Raw genomic sequence first — 19,830 nt, forward strand, 5'->3', positions numbered from 1 at the left:
GAGAAGAGAAGAGAAGAGAAGAGAAGAGAAGAGAAGAGAAGAGAAGAGAAGAGGAGAAGAGAAGAGGAGAGGAGAGAAAAGGGAAAATATAAAACCTCAGAGAATGCCAACACATAGGAATCAAGCACTGGAAAGGCAACCTGAAGAGAGATCGAGAAGGTAAGGAGAAAACCGGAAGAAAGAGCTCCAAGGAAACTAAGATGATAAAAAGGTGGGGGAAAGACAAGAGTTAAGCAGCAAAGGCCCCAGAGAGAGGACAATGCAGACACCACTTAAAGCAAGCACAAGTTTCACACTTTGCACCTTTTCTCACACCCTGCCTTCGTATGGTGGGTGTGGGAGCCGGCCTGCAGCAGGCCAAGGACTTCAATAGGAGGTGAGAAAAAATGAGCCAATAGCCAAACACCACTAGCCCCGACAAACTGTGTTGTTACCAAAGATTCTGTACCATTAGGAAAGTTTTATTCAACACTCTGTGGAGGTGTAAGGTGTGAGAAACAGGAACTAAGACCTGCTGGGGGTGATCTTCTGGTGGTAGAAAGGAGATTTCTTAGTTAACACCTGGGTCTCACAGGACCACTAATCCTGAAACCAGCCGTAGGCACTCAGAAAGGCTAGGTGCTTCTGACAAGTGCTGAGGACACTATATGCACCCACACATCATCCAGCTTCCAGTTAGGCTTCTCACACCAGCATCCCTAGCCTTTCTTTCTTCACCAGCAGAATGATGCTCGGCATCAGGGACCACATTTCCATTCAAGTCTGGTAAAACGTGTACCAAAAAAACACAGCACCAACTACCTGGTATGATGTTGGGAGCCCATAGCGTGGCACCATTCAGACTGGAAAAGGCTTTACCAAAAAAACCAGCCAGGTCCCAGAACACTGGGACCAAACACCCTCGTGTCAGCAGAAGCTGCCTGACTACTCTTCCATTTGCTCTGTGAGAAACAAAAAGGAACTGAAGGAGGAGTCTTTAATCCCAAAATTATTCTTCATTTCCAATAGAGAACACTTGAGAAAATTCTGAAAGCCAACCAGAAAAGACAGATTTTTTAAAAAATATTCATCTATAGTCTTTCCTCCTTTACCCTCTACAAAAAAGCAGCCCAACCCCCAAATGATCATTTTTCTTGGCTTAATTTCCCTATTTTTGTGATATATAATTGGAAACAGACCACTTTTTCCTGGCTTCAGAGAACAGGATCTTTGGGGTTACAGGAGTTGCCAACTCCAGAACCTCAGCCTTAGCAAAGTTTCTTTTGCAAACCTTTTACCTATACCTTTAAGTAGTTAAAGTATATATTAATTCCAAAGAAAACACTTAAATCCCTCATTATTATACAAAAGTGAATTTTGTCCTAATGAATTAGATGCTACTTTCCCTTTTCTACCTGGTTAAACTAAACAGAATCCTGCTTTGTGTTCAATTATCTCCCATTTGAACTTTACCAAGAGCCCTCCACCCAACAAGGATCTAAACGGGGTACCTTCTGGAACTATTTTTAAGAATTTAGTAGGACGGGTTCTACAGGAAACTCCTTGTTTGCCCACACACTGAATGAAATGAAAATCTTGAATATCTTAGAAAGCAACCACTCTAATAATGAAATAAAGATGCCACAAACTGAAAAAGGCATAAATACAAAAGAATATGAAATGTATCAAAGTAGGTCATCCTTCCTCAGGCTCCAAAAACATGATGCAACAATTGTCATGGATGAGTATGATGAAGTCAAAAGAAAAAGACAGGAGTGCCTTCACAAAGTTGGCTGTTATCTTAAATATTTTTTTCACGATTCAGATGGTATATTATGAATACGATGACAGGTAACAATCTCTACAAAAAATTTAAAAACTAAGCAATGTCTGCTCAGAAAGGCTTTGACAAAAGGAGACAGACCAACAATAGTACACAATGCTGATTTAGAAGATCAGAAACTTCTCCCACACACATAGGGAAGACCTTACAATGTAATAATACAAAATGTATGTAATGAGTCAGTGGTGCTTTCCCTCAAAGTTGAAGTTAATTTGCCAGCCAACTGCACAAAGTCTAATATAACAAAAGGAGACATTTATTCTTTATGGACACTTAGAAGAGAGTTCTGTGTTTGAGTATGTTTTGTTTTAAAGGAAAAACAGAAAAGAGATCACGTATAACAACACAGGCAATACCACACAAAAGGACTTGGGTATCACATTGGAATCTAAGTATTTCACCTAAAATAACCTTCTAATTATGGGGGAGGAGGGGAGCCACATTCTTCTCCAGCAACCATCATACAGTGAATGATGAAATGAAATTTGCAAATACACACCCGTGTATTTTTGCATTCATTGACCAATTTCATACTGTCAAGACAGATAAATCACTAAAAATGCTAATAGAAGTATACTCTCAAAAGGGAATCTTTTCATGTGCCAAGTTAAATTAAGTATTCACCAAGTTTCCATTAATAAAACAGTAAGAACAAAACAAGAAATCCAAAGTCCTGGTAGACCATCCACCTGGTCCATCTGGTGTCCTTACCCATCAATGGAGGTTAGTCATCTCACCTGTCACACTGCAGCCCTTGTCTCACAGGGCAATCCGATCAACAGGAAAGCTCAAGGACTAGTATCTGTAAAGACTGTTTTCTACAGATCATTCTTTCAAGGACTAATCAACGTACACGTGTTTTTACAAATGTTCCATTTGCAATTTCACACAAAATCCTGACCTTCAGCATGTACCAGGGAAATGAATTATGGTACTCGGAAGGAAAGGCCAGCAGGTGCTTCTTCCTCCACAAACAGCACCCTACCCTGACCCCCTTCCCCCTGGAGTCCAGTGCCCAAGACGCAGGGAGACTATATGCTTCTGTATTACCATCCTTTCTCATAGAGATAGAGCTTGCATTTTAGATTTTATCTTAAATTTTTATTGTGGCAACAATTTAACAGTAAATCCTAAAAATGAACTTTGCCACGCTCTACTCTTATTCAGAGTCCTCTTCCCAGACTTGAAGAAACTTTCAGCACAAACACTAGTGTTAATCTTTTTTTTCTTCCCCCCTGTAATTACCCTAAGCAGGAGATATCAGGATGGCCTGAGGGCATAACTCTAGGGCTCTTTTTTCAGACCTTCAATAATAATTGAAGATTAAATAAATTAAATAAAGATGCCCTTAGTTGTCCTTCTATAAGTCTTGATGGTTGGCCTAGGAAACTAAAGAATTAAAAAAAAGTGTGTAAGGTCCAAATGAGAGTGGCCTCATGCAGAATTTTTACAAATGTTGTTCCAAACACTAAATACTGTGCACATCTTGGTTGGTATAAAAATCATTATTCCCTCTGAAAGAAGGAAAATTGCTTGGAAATCTGTCCTAAATCTTTAGCAAGGGCTTTGCAAACAGAGAAAAGAAAGCTCAATGTCAGTTAACAAACAAATGTTGTATTTCAAAAAGGTACAGAAATGAACAGAGCCCAGGAAATGGACCTAGATCATTTTTTATAAAGTCCTTCCAAACTGTGTTATTTCAGCTTGACTGGAAACCAAACAAATTAGCAATAGCTTTTGTTTTATGCAATGCTACAAAGAGACAATGCTGTATCATTCCAAGTATTAGCTCTGAAGATGTGGAACCAGAGAAATTACTGCTGTGTATCTTGGTGCAGTAATTTTCTTCCAAAACCACAACAGCTCTTGCTGAAACTGTTAAAGGCTAACTGTTATTTGTGAAAGGCTTGTTTTTCATATAACCGCAAATTACTTTTACATTGCAAACTGTCAATATTCCTACAGGTGATACAAGGTTACTTATAAGTTAAAAATCCTTAAAAACATTTGCTTACTTGAGTTATGCAAATTTCAAAAAGTAGTTAATATTTCTTAAGTTTCAAAATTTCAAGTTAAAAAAACACAAGGAAAATGCTCCAATACACAGCATAAAAGTAACAAAATCGTTTTTCAAATAGCTGTTAAGAGCAAAAGAAAGAAAAAAAAAAGGGAAGGCTGTCCTCATTAACCAATGAACCTGACAATTATAATTAGTTTTTGTCCAATAGCAACAAAGGGGAAAAAAAACAAAACAAAACAAAAAAAAACATGTTCAAGATAGATTGTCAAGAACAGGGATAATTCAAAATGACGACAGCAAATTCATCCAGAAAAATATATTACAGCAATGTTAATACTTATCAGTCTGAATTCTAACTGTTCTGTTAAGCCTGAAATGTAAAGTCAGAACTTTCCACAGATTTATGATCCCAGGAAATTGGTGATCACTTAGGTACTAAAGAAGTCAGCAGAGATCACCTTAGCAGCATACTCAAAAGGACACTTTGAGTTCCCTGAGAGGTTAGGCCCAGATTCTCCCTGCAGGAAACTCACCTGACTTTCACAAGCTACAACTAAGTTTGCATGCAAAAGGGAAAGATTAATTACTTTGAATCTTTTTTTTTTTTTTAAGTTTACTTATTTTTGAGAGAGAGACAGAGAGAGAGAGACAGAGAATCCCAAGCAGGCTCCTCACTGTCAGCACCAGCCCATGAGCCGTGAGATCAGGACCTAAACCGAAATCAAGAGTCAGACCCTCAGCTGAATGAGCCACCCAGGCACCCCTAATTCCTTTGAGTCTTAAAAAGAATTGGACAATCCCTTCCTTTAAATTAACCAATTCTGTCAATCTATAAAGGCTTTCCAAGACAAAGCCTTAGGAAGCCTTAAGGCATCTTGGCCCCCTGCTATCAGAGGCTTGAAAGAGGACGGCTAATTCGCCAACTCCAAGACTAGGAACCAGAAGCCTATTAGGAGTAGCGGGTTTGAAAAATGTTTGCTAAAGGAGTGTAAACTACATGAGAGCATAGAAAATTAAGTTAAATCCTAAATAAAATGCTAATCTGAAGTAGCTTCTGCAATGCTGAGATTTTCAAAGAAGAGACTAAATTTTAAAGTTATTTTTTAAAAGGATCCACATGATCCTAACTTGCTAAATGAAATAAAGTCAAAACTACCTAATACACAAGAAACAAGCTGGGGCACCTGGGTGGCTCAGTCGGTTGATCATCCGTCCAACTCTTGATTTCAGCTCAGGTCATGATCTCACAGTCAAGGTACCGGCTCACATCATGCTCTCTCCCTCCCTTTCTGCCCTTCCCTCCCAGCCCCCAATCACACACACACTCTCTCAAAATAAATAAATAAACAAAGAAGGAGGAGGAGGAGGAGGAGGAGGAGGAGGAGGAGGAGGAGGGAAACTGGCCTACCAAACTGCAGGCAAAGATTGAAAACTTTGCTTAAAAGTCAGTTTAACTTTTTCCAGGCACGTTAATTTTTTAAGTTTTTTAAAATTTGAGACAGAAAGCACCAGCGGGGGAGGGGAAACAGGGAGGAGAGCGCGAGAACCCCAAGCAGGCTCTGCACCACCAGCCTAGAGGAGGACGCAGGGTTTGAACGCAGGAACAGTGAGATCATGACCTGAGCCAAAGTCGGACAACTACCCGACTGAGCCACTCAGGTGCCCCCAGGCATGTTAATTCTTAAATAATGTTTATATTTTATTTACAAGATCAGTGTCTATAGACACGTCACACCTCTACAAGACAAATACAATATGTCTGAACTATTACTATGTACCAAAATATAAGCCTCTGAAGAATGCCTAGAATTGCTGCTACTCAGGATAACAATCCCTCAGTCTTACACTTGGAAGATGCTAATGAAGAATTATAATGACAGGATTGTGAGTGTACCAACCTTCCCGAAAACAAACTCACTACATCCAATTTTCTACAAAAGACAAATGAGGACCATTACAAAAGGATACACAATGGATCTCTCTGGACTCCCAGTTCTCCTGGATAATTGAAATATTGTTCAAATTACACAAAATTATCTTACATACACTTCTTAGGGAAAACAAATGGGAAAAACTACATGCACGTGTATTTAATATCTGTCCAGCCACGAGAGAGTTGACATATATCCAACATATAGGCCTGGTCCTCAAGGTCAGTCTTATTATAATCAGTTGAAATTAAACCCAGTTTTCCAGTGTAAACTCAGAAAGCAACTTGGTGATTTCGCTAGATAAAGCCACATTTCCCACTTCTTAAATGTATTTTTAATACCCTAAAAACTGGTTTAAGTGTCTGACAGACATCAATAGTGTGTTATACTCCCCCTATTGGCTAATATTCAAAATAACAGTGAATTCCCCCAGGGTTGCCTTTGAAGTGCTGGGGTTCAAAAGTAAGTTGGTGATTTTTATATTTAAAAACATGAGCTGGATCAACAGTTGTTAAGCAAAGCTGCCATGTAATGGTCAGATTCCATCAAAACAGGAAAAATTAAAGTTGACAAATGACAAAGACAAAGTGAAGGGCTGAAACTATGCTGAAGCCTTGAAACACTAAACAATGCAGAATTCAAGCCAAAAGCAGAGAACACCAAGAAACAGAGCAACATCCTTTAACTGACACAATGGCATGAAATCAATTTCATTTTAATAGCCCTTAAGGGGGTAAGAATTATTTCCCTGCCTCCTGTGCCAACCCCAAGCTGTTTCCTAAGGAAGCCAAGTAACTCTGACAATATGTAGAGAATAAAAGAAATTAAGAATAAATATTCATATGAATTAATCCAAATCAAGATTCTGTTTCTAATTACTTGGATCCAGTTTCAGAGCTGTAATTTGGCATCCCAGTAAGTATATCACCTAAATTAATTACAGATACCTTATTACTGTTTCAAGAGATATGTCCAACTCAAATGGGAACCTGAACAACAGAAGATGCCTGGGCTCACCCCACACAAATCTGATTGCACTTGTTAGCTCTCCCTGGCTAAGTTAGCTCTGGAGTCAGAACTAACAAAGTTATGCGTTAGCTTGGGCAAATTACTAACCTCTACAGTCTTATCTGTAAAATGGCCCTGATAATGTTTTTACCACAGAGTTGGTATGAGGTTTAAATGGTCCTCAAGGCATGCAGGAGAGTGACATGGGCTCAATAAACGGTAGCTATTATTACTAGAGAGAAATAGCTGATTTCACAGTGAAGTAACTGTTTGCAGCCTTAAAGTACCATTTCAGGACAACTAAAAGGTCTTGGCATGTGCTTTGTTACCTCTAGATGCTTCTCTCCACCCAAACCGCTCACTTACTTTTCTTAGATGGGAGATGTTCAGAAAATGCCTGGTTCCCCGTCTCCGGCTGTCACTCCTACCATCCTTCACCCTCTTTGCTCTTTTCCCATCACCTCCGTCTCCGGACAAGCAGCTTTCGCACCTGTGCAGCGCTTGCTCGGCACCAGGCACGGTTCTAGTACTCTACACATACTAAATCATTCAATCCTCACAGTGACTTTATGAGACCAGACCTATTATTATTCCCATTTCACAGCTAAGGATATTGAGTGATTTTCTTTTCTCAGCTCTTCTGGTACACACTAAACTAAGTTCCACTGTGCCAAGGTAATTCCCGCTTGACCACGCCGACTCCCTGCACTACGTGATTCTGGAAAGTGGGCAAATGCCCACTTTAATAACAAGTCTGCAAGCAGATTCTTGTAGCCACAGCCCAAGATTTCCAGTTTGTTCTCACCAAATGAAGATGCTAAGGGAAGCCTTCAAAATGAACTGGGTAAGGGGCTAATCCGTTAACGGGGGGGCGCGTTCTCTGCGGGGCCCGGGTCTGCAGCGCTCCGCGCCGCCCTCACTACACCCGGAGGGCGCCGGCTGAGGGGAGCGCAGCTCCCGTCGGTGCGCGAGTCTCCGGGCGCAGCCTCTGCAACTGCAATTGAGTGCAAACCCACAACAAACCTTTCCCACCGACGCTGTCACGCGCCCCGGGGTAAGTGGCCGGCGCGCCCCGCGGGGGTCGGAAAAAAACCGTGGAGAGGAAGAGTGAGGACAGGCGTGGAGGAGGAGACGTCTTCCCCAGGACAGCGCATCGCCGGGAGCGCTGCCCACCCGACCCAAGACGGCCGCTCCCCACGCACCGCTGGCCACGGGTCGCGGCTCCTCCGAGCGTAAACAGTGCTGGACCAACGCCGCCCTCCCGAGCCCGAGGGGTCCGTGCGGCCGGAGCGACCCCGGCCGTGAACAGACACGGAGCCTCGTGCAGCGCCGACAGGCACCGCGCAGCCTGCAGAGCCCGAGGCCGGAACGTGAGCAGGGCTAGTGGCGCGGCCAGGGGCGTCCCGGCACGGGCTGTAGCGCCGCGGGGCCGGGCCCGCACGTACCTCGGAGGCGGCGTGTCACGCAGAGATCCACCCGCCGCAAGTCGGGGGAACGCGGAGGAAAGTTTCCCCGCCCAGCTCTCGGCGGCGGTGAGCTCCAGCAGCTGCTGCGCCGCGGCGCAACTACGCCATCCGGACCCGCCGGGACTTTCACCTCCTGCAGGGAGCTCCGGGAATCGTCCAGGGAAAGTGGCCGAGCACGAGAGCCGCCGAATGCCCTCCCTCACTCACTGGGAAGAGGAAAGCGCCACTCCGCGTCCCCGAAACCCTCGATTACCCCCATCGGGCCGACCCAGCGCTATAGCTCTCCCTCACACACACACGCGGGCGGGGCCGGGCGGGACGCCGCAGCAATCAGCGCGCGGGGGGAGGGGCGCTCCTCCCCCGCCGCCCCACCGAGGGCTCCGCGCGGCGGAGAAACTCCTCCTCCGGCCGCCCGCCCCTTCCCCCTCCCCCTTTTCCTCCCCGCCTGATGGATGAGCCCCGAGCGCTGCTGGAGCCAGCGTTTCCCTTTGGGCTGAGGGTGGTGGAGGAGAGGAGGAGCACCGGGGAGCGGCGGGGCTGCTGCGCGCCCGAGGTGGGGCGGCGAGTGGGTGTCTCAGTCCTGCGGGCGGTGGGGGTCCGCGGACGCTAGCTGCAGGGGTTCGCTCCCTCAAACTACGTCCTTCAAACTTTCTAGGTCTCTGGAGGAGTTGGGTTTTTATTTGGTTACCTCGGGCTCGATATAAAAATTCTAAATCCTCCAGTAAACTGATCACACCCTCCTGCCCACTTTTTAGCAAAGCTCCTTCATGCACACCTTCATTCTGTACCTGTTTGTTTTTCCCACCTCCGATCCTGCTTGTTCTCTCAAGTGGCGCTCTGAGGGTGGGCGCCAATGGGGTCTTGCCGCCTCCTAACAGCGGAGAGCGCGTTACCCGGCCATTCTCCGTGCTCGATAAATACATGAATACAAATAGAGGAGCTAAGTCAACACTACTGGCGTGATCCTGTCGTCCGCTCGATGCAAACGAAGGTGCAGCCTCTGCGTACCTGCGCCTGCGAGCTGTACACCGCAAGAGTGACGAATGCAGTAATCAGAACCCCACTTTGACACTACCGTTTACACCTTGTTTTTCTATTACAAGACATGCTTAAGGCACAGGACACTGTTTTACCAACAGGCTGCTGAAGTGATCATGTGGTGAGAAGTTTCTGAGACTGGACTTCCAGTCCTGTCTTTTCACCCTTAGACCAGCTGTGGGACCTTGGACAGACAACTTCAACTCTCCAAGGCTGTTTTCTCCTCCGCAAAATGAGGACCTTGGCCTAGGACCCCTCTCCCAGCTTTAAAGTGCTCCGGACCTAGGCCTTTAATATATTGGAATGGAATAGGGAGGTTTCTTACAGTATTGCTTATATCATTATTTGGGAAGTTATTCGATTTCCCTACTTCCCTTCCCTATATTCCCTACTCCCTTCTTTGAAGAGGAAGTATTTCTTATCCTCCTTTGCCTTGTGCTGATACAGAGGGAATCCACGAAATATTTTTATAAAGGTCAAATGGTCTTTGATTACCTGGGTTACCTAATTACCTGTAAAAACCTCCTCCATGAACCATTTGTTCCTTACCCATATTTATGGACCACCTAGCTTGAGAGGGTTGAGCTAGTCCTCGGAGATACACATAGGCATACTACCCTTAAAGAAACAGTCTAGGTGAAGTTAGCCTCAGCTTTGACATAGTCTTTATAGATTTAAGGCCTTAGATTTCACATAGACTCAAATTACATAGTATTCATGCCTCACATTGTCAAGTTTTAGTTTCAAGTGCAGACATGAACACTTGAATTGGGTATGAATATCTAATCCCACATTTAAATGTATCAGTCATGTTAAAGCTCTCTAATTTTTTAAGGGTTTTTATTTTGTCTTGTTTTGTTTTGTTTTCAAGTAAACCCTACCCTAACATGTGGCTCCAACTCATGACTTTGAGATCAAGAGTGGCCTGCTCTACTGACTGAGCCAGCCAGGTGCCCCAAGGCTTTTTAATTTCTAGATAAAATGGCATTGTTGAAGGAGAGAAAAGACAAAGTAACTTAATTCTTAGGAGTGTCTTGTCTTTTAAGAGTCAAGTGACTGTTCACAATGGAGCCACATTCTCAGTCATGTAACCATCGAAATCTATTGAACAATCACTCTGTGCCAAGCAGAGTCCAAAATATTCTATACTTGTAAATATATTTACTTCTTACAGTCCTATAAGGCTATATACAAACTGGGACCTGTCAACAAACCTACATATATACTGAGGCCTTATAACTTGTCAAGAGAGTATAACTAATAAGTGGGAGGGCCGGGATTCAAACCTACATCCATCTAGCTCTTGGCCCAAGTCTTCAACTACCAGGACATACTCTCCACAAAACTTTACATATTGGCAAAATGAAAGATTTGAGAGATGTGGGGTTGGTTGGGTTTTATTGTGAGTTTGTTTGTTTTTGGCAAAACATCTTTAAAACTCAGGGCTGTTTGGGGTACCTGGGTGGCTCAGTAGGTTGAGTATCCGACCCTGCCCAGGTCATGACCTCACAGTTTGTGAGTTTGAGCCTCCCATAGAGCTTGCTGCTCTCAGCACATAGCCTGCTTTGGATCTTCTGTCCCCCTCTCTCTCTGTCCCTCCCCTGCTTGCACTTTCTCTTGCAAAAAGAAGTAAAACATTAAAAATTTTTTTGAAAAGATAAATAAAATAAAATTCAGGGCTTATTTAATTACTTCAGTAGATGATATGGAAAAATACAAGAAATTATATGGAAATTTACAAAACTGACAATGTCTTAGAGATGTTTCCTCTTTAAATCTTAATTTTTTTTAACATTTATTTTTTGAGAGAGAGACAGAGAATGAGTGGGGGAGGGGTAGAGAGAGAGGGACACACAGATTCCAAAGTAGGCTTCAGGCTCTGAGCTCTCAGCACAGAGCCCGACGTGGGGCCCAAACTCACAAACCTGAGCCGAAGTCGGATGCTTAACTGACTGAGCCACCCAGGCGCCCCCTCTTTAAATCTTTACACAAATAATGTGATACTATTTGCATAAATCCAGACACCTGAAGCATTGAGCAAAGCTTTAAAATAAATTTTTGGCTCTCCAGCAAAGTTTAAAAAAAAAAAAATAAAGGATACCCCTACCCTTTATTAACAGCAATATTAACTGATTTGGGGGGATGAAGCCTCTCCTTCCATTGGTTAAAAATCAGGACAACATTCAAGTTATAATATTTGTCACCATAAGACACAAGATTCTTTTGGCCCAAGGTGGTGTCTTGGTTATTTGTTCAGAAATATTTCAAAAAGAATTGTAAGTAGAGGGCTGAAATAAAGAGGTACACTTTACTGCACTTGGATAAAAATGTTTTTTTTACTGAGTGAAAGTCTCAGTAATTTACTGAGGCTGTGTGAAACACCCCTCCTACAAGTGCAGACCCACCCATTTTATGAGGATTCATATTCAGTGTTATATCTCTAGATACTGTTGGTTAGCAGATAACTGAACAAATTCAGACTAACCTGTTATTGTTCCTTACAGAAGTGAACACCTCCAATTTCTGAAAGACTGTATCATTAGAAAATCATTTGGTTTTGCCTTTTTTTAAATGTTTTATTTATTTTTGAGAGAGCACCAGCAGGGGAGGGGCAGAGAGAGAGGGACAGAGGATCTGAAGTGGGTTCTGTGCTGACAGCAGCGAGCCTGATGTGGGGCTTGAACTCACGAACCACCAGATCATGACCTGAGTCAAAGTCGGACACGCAACTGGCTAAGCCACCCAGGTGCCCTGGTTTTGCTTTTTACTTTTTTTTTAACAAGTCCTCATATAGTATTTAGCACGTGCTTTGCACTTGACAAATTGTAACTCATTAAATCCTCATAATAGCTCTAGTTTCCTCATTTTACAGATTGGAAAACATGCGCAGAGAGCTTAAGTCACTTCTCCAAAATCACACAAGTGGCAGGGCCTGGTTCTCTAACTCCAGAGTCTGCTCAGAACCTCCACTTTGGGCTGTGACAGGTGAAAGTGATCCCCCTTCCACTCAGGGAGAGAGGGTCTTATTTTTTTAAGCTCGATCCTTTAAAAGTTTCAAAAGATAAAAACAAAAGTTTGTTTAGGAGAAATATTACCCTCTACCACCACATAAAAATAAATTACTTTCATGCAGTAAAGAGGGGAGAAGGGACCCTAACTTTAAAGGCTGTCTAAAACAGCCAACATCTTGGAGGCAATTACATAACTATTCTTAAGAATGTGTGACAGAATATAAGCCAAATGTCCCAAAAGTGTTGTGACAGGATACTGGTCTACAAACTACGGTATGTTCTCCTATTTTCTGCTCAGTTGACATATTACCACAGACAGATTTACTACTTTATTTCTAAAATTTGCCTATAAAGATTCCAATTCATACTTGTATCATCGTAATCTAAGGCCACAATCTAAAGTTGCATTTTCTGTATATCTATATCCAAGATTTGAATTTGGTTTTCACTGATAAAATTTGAGGCTAGCCAATTTCAAATTAAATAGGAAAAGTACTGTCAGGTGAACCTGCATGCAGAGCAGAGCCTAAAAGAGACACCTAAATTCAGAGAATTTAGAAATAAAAATCCACAGCCAATTCCCTTACAGTAACCACAGAGTTCCTGAAAACTTGTCATTTCCTGTGCCTCCAACGAAGGTTTCCACGATGCACCTTCAATTTCCCCCTCAGTAGGGCTTCCGACAAAGCAGGAAACCTCACACCATTTCAAAGTAACAACAAAACCCCCTGAAATCCCTGCGTTCTTAGTTCCTTAGGGAATGTGGCAGAGTGACTGCTTTCTTTCTGTGTCAAGGAGCAGGGATTCCAGAGGGAAGACTTTACCCTGCCCGCCCCTGCCCCCCACCTCCTTAGCTGCCCTGCAGAGAGAGCACTTTTGTTTTGGCCTGGAGAAGGAAAACAAAAATCACAAACTAGGACATTATTTTATCTGGGAAACCAAAAAAAAGACAAGGAGCACCCAGGACATATATTAATATCTGTGAATATTACAAATCTCATTGCTTTCATTTTAACAAATACAAGAAACTCTACTTCTTAAAAATACCCCAAAATTTAAAATTATTATTGCCTTTGTTATCAACCCTCTGTCATTATTGTTATTATTTTTTAAGTTTATTTATTTATTTTTGAGTAGAGGGGAGGGGCAGAGAGAGAGGAAAGAGAGAGAACCCGAAGCAGGCTCCACACCGTCAGTGCCTAGCCGGACACAGGGCTCAAACCCATGAACCGTGAGATCATGACCTAAACCAAAACCAAGAGTCAGACACTCAACTGACTGAGCCACCCAGGCGCCCTCTGATATTATTATTATTACCCTTTATTGACCCTTCATTACCCTTTATTGACCTACTCTGTGCAAGACCGTATTTTAAGTTTGGCCTTATAAAATTCATTTCCAAACATATTTTGAAAATGGATATTTCCATGTATTCGTTATAAAATTACCCGTTATAACATTTATTTAGGTCACTCACTGTTCTTTTTTTTTTTTTTTTTAACGTTTATTTATTTTTGAGACAGAGAGAGACAGAGCACGAACAGGGGAGGGGAAGAGAGAGAGAGGGAGACACAGAATCAGAAGCAGGCTCCAGGCTCTGAGCCATCAGCCCAGAGCCCGACGCGGGGCTCGAACTCACGGACCGCGAGATCGTGACCTGAGCTGAAGTTGGACGCTTAACCGACTGAGCCACCCAGGCACCCCTCACTGTTCTTTTCATATGCAATGTAAGCAGGAGAATTTCTCAACTGGGTCCTGCATACATATTCTTTTGGTTTCAATAATAAGTTCAATAAGAAATTTGTTTTTATTAGGGCGCCTGGGTAGCTCAGTCAGTTAAGCATCTGACTTCGGCTCAGGTCATGATCTAATGGTTTGTGGGTTTGAGCCCCGCATTGGGCTCTGTGCTGACAGTTCCGAGCCTGGAACCTGCTTTGGATTCTGTCTCCCTCTCTCTGCCCCTCCCCTGCTCATGCTCTCTCTCCTCTCTCTCTCTCTCTCTCTCTCAAAAATAAACATTAAAAAAAAGAAATTTGCTGTTATTATTTTTTTAATGATAATGATATCTAAAAGGCAATTTTTTACTCTCTTTTGGGGGGCAGAGATAATTAAAAAACAACAGACTTTCGTATAATAAAAGACTTTCGTTTCTTAAATCAGTGTTTTGTTTTTTTTTATTTTTTTTTAACGTTTATTATTTTTGGGACAGAGAGAGACAGAGCATGAACGGGGGAGGGGCAGAGAGAGAGGGAGACACAGAATCGGAAACAGGCTCCAGGCTCCGAGCCATCAGCCCAGAGCCCGACGCGGGGCTCGAACTCACGGAGTGCGAGATCGTGACCTGGGTGAAGTCGGACGCTTAACCGACTGCGCCACCCAGGCGCCCCTGATTTCTTTCTTTTTACCCTGCATGAATTGGTCCTGCTCCCTCTATCTGCACACTAGATTCCATTCCCTCAACTAATTAAGGAATTTCATCCTGTAATAATTCCTCTTCACCTGCATTCTCAGATTTCTCTCAGATCATCCCCATCAGCTTACAAACATGCTATAAGGTTTCTGATTTTAGAAAATCCTACTTGACCCCACATACGCATCTCATCCCCATTTCTCTACTCCTTTTGTAGTAAAACTCCTCAAAAGGGGTATGTACATTTCTTGTCCATGTTTTTTCACTCACCATTTCCTCCTTAACCAGTTCCAGTCAGATCACCCTTGTCAAGGTCACCCCATGGCCAGACCAGTGACAAATTCTCACTTTACATCTTACTTAGACACTCAATAGCTTATGACCCAGAGCTCACTCTTTCTTTTTTGAGACATTTTATTTGGCTGCAGGAATATGGAGCATTAGTGTTTTTTAGTGTTTTGCCTCCTAACTCACTGGCTCTTCCTTCTAAGTCACCTATGCTGGCTTTTCTCCTTGCTCCCAGAACCTAAATGTTGGCTTGTCCAAGGGTAGTGTCTTTGATCTCTTTTTCTTCAAAGTGTTATCATCTAGAACCATCTCATTAAGTGTATCTACACATTTGATCCTCAGAATTTTATCTCTAGCCTAGACCTCTCTTTTGAACTCCAAACTCACATATTTAGTTGGCATCTCAACATCTCCCCTCAGTTTGCTCAATAGAAAAATCACATGTTAGTTCTTCCTTCAAATTATTACTTCCCACTATTTCTACTGTAGTTAAAATACCATAATCTCTAAACCATTTTTTTCACCTATACAATTGTGATAGCTCTAGTCTCCCTGCTTCTAACCTTGCTTCCTACCCATTTATATATATATATATATATATATATATATATATATATATATGCACACATACATCCTTAGTCAGTATTTTCTTTTCTTTTCTTTTTTTAATGTTTACACAGGATCCGAAGCAGGCTCCAGGCTCTGAGCTGTCAGTACAGAGCCTGAGGTGGGGCTTGAACTCACGGACTGCAAGATCAAACCTGAGCCAGTCAGTCACTCAACCAACTGAGCTACACAGGCACCCCATTTATTCAGTATTTTCTATGTACAGTTCATATTAGTGAATAACCTGGCTCCTACTTAGATCAGGCTTCCTGTATAAGATCACATTAGACTACAGGCTCATGAGGCAGGGACCATGACTATCTTAATCAGCACTGTATTCCCTCCTCCTGGCAGAATGTCTTGCATCTAACAGGTACCCAGGAAATATTACCAAATTAATGAATGGCTTCACTCCAGAGATAGATACCCACAGCTGAGAGACTGAGAACAGTGAAATTTTACAACAACCATTGAGAGACATGCACCTCTAAAGGCTTAACAAGAGGCTGACCCAAGAGCTTTGGATGTTATGCAGGCCAGGACTTGGGAGACAGCAGAATACACTGAATCTGGAAGAATTGGCACCGATTTATCCAGACATGAAGCATGTGGTATAAACATGAATGAAGCTTGACCTGGAAGCCAGAGGTTCTAGCATGAGGAAGGGGCTTCCTGATCTCAGCCAGACCTGTTAACAGATAAACCAAACCCCCAGAATATAGCAAATAAGCACACTAACTAAAGTTAACTGACAGAAGAGAAAGGGTTAAGTGCCATAAAGAGTGAAAATAATATGTAATGCCTTAGCATACCAGTCTTATTTTATTCTATGAGAGAGATAAAAATCATATCCATACTACCATCCTCCTGCTGGAAAATGCTGGCCATCTTGAAAGGCTAAAGGCACTGATACTATAGGAGAAAAAACAGAAGTTAAAGGATCTTTGGCTACTCCCCAAGTGTGAGAGAAAGGAAGCAAGCATTCATTAACTTCAAGTCTCCTCCCTTCCCACTCACCTTTTCCCTTGGAGAAAGGACAACATACTTTCTTCTTTGCCTCTGGTCCACTTCACTACATAGCCCCACTAGTAGGGGCTACTCTCTATAGAATAGCTTTCTCTATAGAATGTGGAAACAACTTCAACTCTGTTCTAAAAATCAAGGGAAGGCCCTATTTAAAAATCAAAAGCCTCCTAGGGTTTTGTGCATTCTGTAAAGCTTTATATTCCTCTTTTTTCTTCTCTTTTTTTTTCTTCTCTTTTCCCTTCACCAAATTTCCCCCTGCTTTTCCTTAAATGTAATTTTACTAAATTTAAATGCATAAGCAGGGGTACCTAGCTGGCTCACTTGGTAGAGTACGTGACTCTAAATCTCAGGGTTTTGAGTCTGAGCCCCACGTTGAATGTACAGATTAATTACAAATGAAAATAAAATTTTAATTTAAATGCATAAGCAAAGTATCTACATTTGTAGAGTTCATGAACATTTGTAAAAACTTACATACAAATTAGCAAGTTTCATAGATTTTTTTTTTCCCTCATACAAATTATCTTCCAGTCTTTCATTGTGCCAAATATCTTCAAAACTTCACTGGGTATTCTTTCAACTCTTCTCAAGGCCTGAAAATTTTCAGAATACAAAGTTTGGAGGGAAGAAAACTTTCACTGGGAATTCTAAACTACAACGTTGCATTTGACCTGGGATAGTCTCAGATTTCATTGTTGGATGGAAATCTCTTTCAACATTTTTTTCCAGAGAGCTAAGTGGTATGTATCTTAAAAAAAAAAAAAAAAAAAAAAGAGAAAGAAAAAGAAAAAGAAAAAAGAAAATAAAAAGACAGACAGACTGAGGCTCCCAAACTGGTTCTTCAGATACTTGACTTTTCTTAAATAACTCCAACTTCACCTCAGCTGGAATTTCAAGCGTTGCTGGAGTGCACTTGTATCCTTGCCTGCTTGCTTTTCTCTTTCCTCTATTTTTTTTTTTTTTTTTTTTTTTACTGACTGGTATTTCAGCATATATGATGATCTTTAAGAGGAGGATATAATGGTCTCTTCCATAGAATTCTGCTGTGTTTACAGGTGTTGTTCCACCAAACTATTGTAGCCCGCTAAGGTATCGTGCAGCATCTGGGTATTCATACCATCGACGTGCAACATTAGCACATTCTGGAGAATATACAACTTGACTTGGGGAAGAGGTATATCAATTGGAAAGGGTGATATGCCTGAAAAGCATATTCTTAAAGGCTTTGTTATCTTTAGGAAAACCTCATGTAGAAACACTAGAAAAGCATCTTGTCCCAAGGGCTTTGATGTGGGACGGTTCTGGTTACAGAGTATTTTCCTTGTATATATTGGTACATTAAGCTCAAACCAACCTCATAATTATGTGATTGTGACGAGATTAACTGAATGGACAATCCAAAATCCTGAAGGTCAACTGAGAGGCCCTCTATCCAATAATACTTTTACTCTTCAGTTATTTTTAGGCTGGCTTGGTGAGAATGCGGCTCGGCAGCTATGCAGAGGCTTACACATGTTTTGTTTCAAGACCCGTTTATTACTATTGTGTGGGCTGAAATGGGTGCAACTTACCAACTCAGGCACAAAGTAGAAGACCGACCTCAAAAAACAAAAACAAAAAAGTTCTTATTTATAAGAAAATTTCAAATACGAAGAACCTAACAAATACCCACGTATCAACACCCAGAATTGGTAACTGTTAACATGTTAATAGTTCATTGTCTTTCCAGTTAAGAAATAAAACACTGCAGATAAAATTAGTCTCCTGGATCTCCCGCTCCAGTCCAGTTCAGACTGATTACCCTCCCAATCTCTTCAGAGGAAACCACTTTCATGAATTAAGTGTGTGTCCTTCCAGAGTGTTTTGCTATACTTTTACATGTACATACATGTGTGTTTCTATATAATATATATACAAATGTTAATATATATAGGGAGAGAGCAATGCTTTGTAGTATGAATGTGTCTATTTCACATTACATAAGTAGCATATAATTTAAACTTGCTTTTTCATTCAAAGTTATGATTTTTATTTTTTACAGCTTATTTATCACTTATTTTGCAGGGGGGAGAGTGTGCAGGAGGGGCAAATAGAGAGGCAGAGGGAGAGAATCCCAAGCACCAGCAGCACAGAGGCCCATGAGGGGCTTGAACTCATGGTTTGTGAGTTCACGAACTCACCTGAGCTACCCAGGTGCCGCCAAAGTTAGGATTGTTAAATCCATCTGTGTTGCATATGTGGACTAAATTCATTTTTCTTAGCTGCTAGATAATATTCTACAGTATTAGTATACTATTTTAAATTTATCAATTCCCAGGGCACCTGGGTAGCTCAGTGGGTTGAGCAACCCAATTCTGGATTTCTGCTCAACTCATGATCTCACTATTCATGAGATGCAGCCCTGTGTCTGCTCCACACTGACAGCATGGAGCCCCCTTGGGATTCTCTCTCCCTCTCTCTCTGCCCCTCCCCCTGCTAGTGCTCGCTCTCTCTCTCTCTCTCCCAAAATAAATACATAAACATTTTAAAAAAATAAAAAATAAAGTTATTTGCTTTGCCTTGACTTCTAGTAAAGTCAAACATGGTTTCATATGTTAGCCACTCAATTTTCTCTCTGTGATACATGTTCCATTCTTAGAATAAGCAAAACTTAAACAAAACTTATAAACTAGTATCTCAAAAAGCAATCATATTAAAATTCTGACATAAGTAGTTACTGTTCAAACTGGTATCTTAAAACATTTTTTCATTTTTGGGCATCATGTGGAATAAACTGCTTTAATTATTCTTTTTAAAAATTAATTAATTTCTTAATTTACATCCAAGTTACTTGGCATATAGTGCAATAATGATTTCAGGAGTAAATTCCTTAATCCGCCCTACCCATTTAGCCCATCTCCCCTCCCACAACCCTTCCAGCAACCCTCTGTTTGTTCTCTCTATATAAGATTCTCTTATGTTTTGTCCCCCTTCCTGTTTTTATATTATTTTTTGCTTCCCTTCCCTTACGTTCATCTGTTTTGTATCTTAAATTCCTCATATGAGTGAAGTCATATGATATTTGTCTTTCTCTAATTTCACTTAGCATAATACCTTCTAGTTCCATCCACATAGTTGGGAAGATTTCATTCTTTTTGATTGCCGAGTAATACTCCAGTGTGTGTGTGTGTGTGTGTGTGTGTGTGTGTGTGTGTGTGTGTGTGT

The 19,830-nt window shown here is 41.7% G+C and overlaps 1 protein-coding gene across 3 annotated transcripts in view; it reads right to left on the reverse strand.

Moving 5' to 3' along the window:
• The window catches only part of TGFBR3 (transforming growth factor beta receptor 3), a 205,943-nt gene extending 197,442 nt beyond the window's left edge, over positions 1 to 8,501 (reverse strand). For all 3 annotated transcript variants that reach the window (XM_040470957.1, XM_040470958.1, XM_040470960.1), the window contains exon 1: positions 8,227 to 8,501. The gene's annotated coding sequence lies outside the window, so the exon portion shown is untranslated. The remainder of the gene's footprint in view (positions 1 to 8,226) is intronic.
• Positions 8,502 to 19,830: the final 11,329 nt, after the last annotated feature.

Source organism: Herpailurus yagouaroundi, unplaced genomic scaffold (assembly GCF_014898765.1).
Source record: "Herpailurus yagouaroundi ecotype Mexico unplaced genomic scaffold, PumYag 77, whole genome shotgun sequence".
Taxonomy (NCBI): domain Eukaryota; kingdom Metazoa; phylum Chordata; class Mammalia; order Carnivora; family Felidae; genus Herpailurus; species Herpailurus yagouaroundi.